Source organism: Cricetulus griseus, chromosome 4 (genome assembly GCF_003668045.3).
Source record: "Cricetulus griseus strain 17A/GY chromosome 4, alternate assembly CriGri-PICRH-1.0, whole genome shotgun sequence".
NCBI lineage: Eukaryota > Metazoa > Chordata > Mammalia > Rodentia > Cricetidae > Cricetulus > Cricetulus griseus.
In genome coordinates, this window is record NC_048597.1 from 94,201,750 (window position 1) to 94,208,024 (window position 6,275).

The following is a 6,275-nucleotide window of genomic DNA, read 5'->3' on the forward strand; positions in this document are numbered from 1 at the left end:
AGTTGAGGTTCCCTCTTCCCAAGTGACTCTAGCTTGTGTCAAGTTGACATAAAACTAGCCAGCACAGAAGCCTACCCAAGCACTCTGCCTACATCCAGATTTTGAAATTGCCACTTTAGTTTTTGTTTTCCCCTTTGGCCCAGAACTAAGTGTCTCTGGCTCCGGTGCCCTTCCCAGACTAGAAAGCTAAAAATAGCAGAAACGGACTGAATGGGAGAGGTGTTGGGCTAGACAAGAGCAGATGGAGCTGGGCATCTTAGGTGCCTCTGGCCTGTGGGGGTGGGGGGTAGTAATCCTGGCGGGAGATGGGGCTCTTGCGGAAGGGGCAGTGCTCTCCACCCCCCGCCCTTAAAAGAGTGAAAATCCCCTTCTTGTGCCAGCTCTACTGACCCCGGAAAATAATCACTTTTCACAGGTCCCCTTATCCATAGTCCAGCCCTGGGCCTGTTTAATCAGCAGTGCCCACCCCGTGACTTGAAGATTCCCCGGCTACAGAGATGGAGAGAGGGGTTAAAGAAAATTACCCTGGCCTCCTCCATGCTAATGTAATCTCTAACCAGATCTGCCCAGCCGAAGCTCAAATTGCTTTTTAGATTAACATTTAATTATTAACAGGGTCCCCTGGAAGGCCTTGGGCTCTGGGAACCGGGGGTGGGGGAGGGAACAACAGGAAGGAGGTAGGGTGGGCTTCTTCTGCTCTGGCTGCCTCAAAGAGTGATGGGAAGAGAGACCAAGAACAAGGCAGGGGAGGCCAAGGGGGTCAGGCAGGGAGACACAGCAAGGGGAGAGGGAAGTGGAGACCCTGTGGGGTCCTGTGCAGCCTAGGGACCCTTAGCACTTCTCTGCAATGAGCTGACTGGCATTTTCTGAGGTAGTGACTCTCAGAGGGGGCAGTGCTCTCTCAGAGTCACACAGCCAGGCTTTGACCCAAGGGCCACCAACTTGGTGCTGCTCTCCTTCCCGGGTCTAGGACTCTCAACACTGCAGGACTCTTCCCGTGTCTAGAGGGCATCTGTGTGGTCAAGACAAGGTGAAAAGGGAGACTTCTCTGACAACCAGAGGTGAGCAGAGCCTGTGTAAATGCCCCAGGCTTCTTCTCTCTACTCTGGGTTCTGACTCCTTCAGGGATAGGAACTGCATCTATTTATATGACAACAGGCCAAGGATCCAGCCCTGGGTCTCACATATAGCTGATGCTATGGACTGTTCTGAAAAAATCAAAGGGTGACATGCTCCCACGTCCAGGCTAGCTAATTCCCATCAAGTCTCAGCCAGGGAAGGAGACTCAGAGAGGCGCTTACACTCTGCACAGTCACTCCAGACCCCAGAGCCCAGTGCTTGCTAGCTGCTGCTGCCACCATAACTCCGTGTGGCTGCCTTTCCTCTCTGAACTCCTCACCCTGTTAGGCCTGGTGTGACCTTCCCCTCCAGGCTGCAGCCTGCATTTGGCCTTGAGCAGCTAAGCTGCAGACATCTGCTTAGGCAGTTCTAGATAAGGGCAAAGATGGAGGCTGGAAGTGGCACAGACTGTAGCCTTCGTGGAGTCACAACCCTCCCCAGAGGCCAAGTGTTTCTCTACATTCAGCCCTACTCCAGGGACAGGCTGCCTTACTCCTTGAGACAGGTGGGCATGTTTTCCCTACTGAGAGAGAGGAGTCTGGGACAGTCTATTTTCAGCTTACGCTGAATTTAGTCGGGGGGGGGAGGGGAGCAGTTCTGAGTGAGTGATATTCTGGGGCCTTGTGACGGGTCATGCTTACACATGTGGCATAGGAGTGGCCCCCCAAAAGGTGTTGTCAAGTGAGTGAGCGAGCAAGTGAGTGAGTGGGGGAGGGCAGGGTTCCACCTGCTGCATAGCATGCATGCCGTGTTCTGTTGAATGGTTATAGAATGTGTGGGTGGCCTCCAGGGAGCCTCTGTCTTCTTTCTGTGCCTCTCCTCTCCTCCCAGCCCCTCTCAGGGTAGAATCCAAGTGGATTGTGGGCACTGAGGGGAATCAGGGCTTTGTAGCTGTTCCTTGGTGGTAGCTTGACTGAAGGTGGGGCTTCTGGGATTCCCCCGACTATGATGGACTTGCCATACAGGAGTCTGAGGTTTAGGATCTGATACCCGTGGACTCTGCCTATTAAAAATCTATCTGATCTTGTACACATTGCCGCCCACCCCTGACACACAGTGACCATTTCTTACTGTGTGAAAGGAAACTAAAACCAGCTTCTGGCCACGGCCTCCATGCCAGTTGGGCTGAAGGACAGGATGTACTCAGATCTCAATGCAGAGGGTTACATCTAAATGCTGTCCTCAGTACCCAACACCCCTGCTAGTTCCAAGTTCTTCCTCCTGGGACTCCCTGTCGCCCCCTGCAGCCAGACACAGAGGAATCGATGACAAAAAGGTAGCAAGGCTAACCTCCCACCCACAAGACGACTCTGAATAAAATAAAGACAGCCCGTAGACAGCGTCTGCTCATTGTTTTCTACTCGGGCATCAGACTTAATTCTCCTCCGCTCAGAAAGTTTCTGTCCTCCTTTCCTCCCCTGTCACAGCTCTTATCTACAGTCCAGCTACGAAAGGGCACATTGACAGCTGGGGGTGTTATCTGGTGGAGGGGACCTTTTCCTTGGGTGTCTCCCAGATAAGACGTCTTATCAGCACCCACGTCAGGGATGGTGCCAGAGCATTCTAATCATTGAGGCTTGCGACATTTTCCCTCCCATCCCCCTCACCCCCCTTTATTATCAAAGTCACAAAAGGCCTTGAGCTTATAAACAGTCTGATTTGCACAGTGTGGCTCTCCAGATGGTCCCCGCTGGGCTGGATGGTGATGGTTTTGTGCTGGAGGGTTTAAGGAACCCACCATCTGTGGATGGGGTGGAAGGGGCTGGGCAAGGAGAAGGCATGGCAGAAATCACAGGAAAGGCATGAGTGTTGTTGTTTTGTTTTTCCAGACAGGGTTTCTCTGTGTAACAGTCCTAGCCATTCTGGAACTCACTCTGTAGACCAAGCTGGCCTCAAACTCACTGAGATCTGCCTGCCTCTCCTCCCAAGTGCTGGGGTTAAAGGTGTGCGCCACTACCACCCGGTGGCATGAGTATTTAAGTGTCCACTACAGCCCCATTCCTGACTCGCTGTGAGACCTTGTGCAGGACCCTTGGTGTCTCTAGACTTGTCATCTCACAATGGCCAGTTCATTTGGTGCAGCCATTATTTGGATGCCTTATTTTTACTTTATTATTTGTATGTCTGTGTGAAGGTGTATCATGCATGTACATGTGCTGTGTCTGTGAGGGCGTGTCATGTGTGTACCTCTTGGAGCTGGAGTGACATGGGACCTGGAAACCAAACTCAGGTCCTCTTTAAGAGCAACAAACACTCTTAACTGCAGAGCTGTCTCCAAACATCTACTTATTAAATGATTTTTTTGTGGTCAGATGGAAACAAATAAGACATGGCCCTCGCCCCATAGAAACTCACGGTCCAGCAGAGATGGACAGACATGAAGCTGGCAGTTACAACTGGGTGTGATTAGGGCTGTGGAGAGGGACATCCAGATGGCCAGCCAAGCCATCTGAAATGGCTCTGGATTAACATGGCTGGGTGGCAGTGCCACAGGCCCAGGGCACAGCAGGTGCCGTGGTCTGGAGGTATGAGGCCATTAGTCAGAGGAGGGCCTTGTGGGAGCATTGAGAGATTGGCGGCAGGGGGAGAGCTGGACCAGGCAGAGAAGGTTGGTTATGTTGGGAGAAGTTTAAAGGCCAAAGTGTTGAGGTGTTATGGGAACTTGAGGTGGGCATCTCACTCCCCATGATGCTTGGCTGGCCTCTGGCTCATCTGAGACCACCCCCCCCCTACTTCAGTCCCCACAGCAGGACACAGGGTTTGGAGAGAATGGATGGTGATCTGGGAGACTTGAAGCAGACAAGCCCCCTCTCCATCCCCAAATGAAGCTGGTGTCACAGGCTATGTATGGGTCAGTCAACCTGGTTCCTCCAGAGGTGAAAACCGGCAAGAACTGCCCTGAGAAGCTGAGAGGAGCCAGAAATGGACATGGTCCATTTCCTCCTAGCCTGGTGGCCCCCATGACCCCAAGACTGCCTGGACATACTAACTCTGGAGACAAGAGGCCCTGCCCTTATTCAACAGCTGCAGCCCATCATGTCCTTTTCAGCTCCAAGTGTGCTAGGGAGGGTGGCCCACCAGGGTGCCCTCATCCTGGAGTGAGGCTGGGACTCTGGCCTCCTGCACCTGGTAAGAGAATGGGTCAGGTTTCTAGAGTAATATGCGGGGCGGGGGGTGCTCTAGGCTCTAACCTCCCAGGTTCTGCCTCTCCAGTCCAGTATCACCTGTGAAGAGAAGGGCGTGGTCAGGTTTTGTGCATCAGGGAGGCAGGAAACAGATGCTGCGATGGAAGGGGTCAAGGCAAATGCCGAGGGCCTCTCACACCTGTGCATGTGCCAGTCATGTGTCCCCATGAACTGTCAAAACGTCCATTTCAGGGACCCCACCCATGTGATGGAGTGTGACACAGGTATGTATCACATGTGCACAAGCGTGCATCTGCAGCGTGTGTGGAAGCCCGGCACACTCGGTCTGAATGGGGCGAACCGTGGCCTCAAGGCCAGACGGTGGCATGTGGTGCTGGGGGCCCCAGCAGGCCTGTTTCTGCCACCTGCTTCCACCCCAGGTCCCTCAGGAGCCTGGCTGCTTTCTGCATCAAGGACTTCCATCCCTGCAATGAGCCCCACTTCACTCCCTCCTCAAGCTGTGTCATTTCTGCCTGATTGTAATGGCATATTTTAAAATTACCAGAAATCAAAGCCGGGAAGTGGATATTGCTGCTTTTATTGCCTCGCTCGCAGTGTTAAGACCGGTGACTGGGGGAGGGGGAGGAGCCCCCCTCCCCCACACCTATCCATCCCCCCACGTCCTTTTTCTTTCTTTCTTCTTTTTCTTCTTCTTCTTTTTTTTTTTATAGACAGTAATAGGAGAAAATTGGTTTTGAAACTGAATAAAAGTCCCTTTCAGAGGAAATCTTTACTCGCGGGTACCTCTGCTGAAAGTAAAATAGAAGCATAATGAAAGGTGGTTATGTGATGATTGTCTTTCATTTACCGAGAGGCCAGGACAGACGGGAGGCTGCCACCGTCTCGGGGAATACAAGATTGGAATAATTGCGCTGTAACAAGGAGCTTGTTGTGAAATTAGTATCCTAAGAAAGTGGTGAAAAAAGCTTTTCCTCATGAATACTTCATTATTAGAAGCAGCAGAATTCCGGGCTTCAGACACCTGTTTAGTATTAAATACCTTCCCTCTCTCCCCTTAAACACCCCCCTCCTCCTTTCCAACCAGCTCGGGATGGAGGCAACCCAGGCTGGCTGCCAGGGGTGGGGATGGCTGGCAATGGAGAGGATACAAGGACCCAGGCTGAGCCCTTCTGTGGTAGAGAGAAAGGATGGACCCCCTAGGACACCCTCATCTTCCACAGTGGCCTCTAAGGCTGGCTTGTCAGGGTACCACACCCTCAGGAAGGTGGGCTTTGTTGGGGACATGTGTGGGCTTCCTGTCTCCCCCTACCCCTGGTGTCTAGCTTAAGTAGGTAAATAACAGCATGGGCTATGGGGAGGCCCATCTCAGCTGCCATCTAAGGGTTGCTGTGGGTGACTCTGGCCCTACCCAGGCCTCCTCCCCAGGACACCATCCTGACAATTTGTCTCCAGGGGTAATATGAGAACACTCCAAACAGGTGCTACACCAGTGACTTACTCATGTAAATAGGGACACTGTACCTGTTGGCCCTACCTAAATACTCCTGTGTGGACTCCAAGGATGACTAAATGAGCCCCTTCCCTGTGAACTGGGGTCCACCACCAGCCAAAGGACAGCTTGATAGAGGGGGTGAGAATCTGAAACATTTGGGGGTGATGCACACACTTGAGCTAGCCAAGGGTACACAGGACTCACAAGTTCTGGCCATGTTGTGGTGGAAGGATACTTCTGATCCTGCCCTGTGATGCCTTTGGGGCATGTATGGATGCCTCAGTTTCCCCCTCTGAAGGAGATGCAATGTCTGTTCTGAACATCTGACCCAAAGGCAGATGTAGTGGCAATGCCCCTGGTCCCAGCACCTGGGGGACTATATGCTGTAGGCTAGCCTGGACTACAAAGAGAAGGGTCTCAAAAACAATCAATCTGTGATGCTCCTTGGGGTACTGGGGAGGGCAGGAGGTTGCTTGGAGCAGCTCTCAGTAATCAGTGCCTTGTCTTCCCTCTTCACA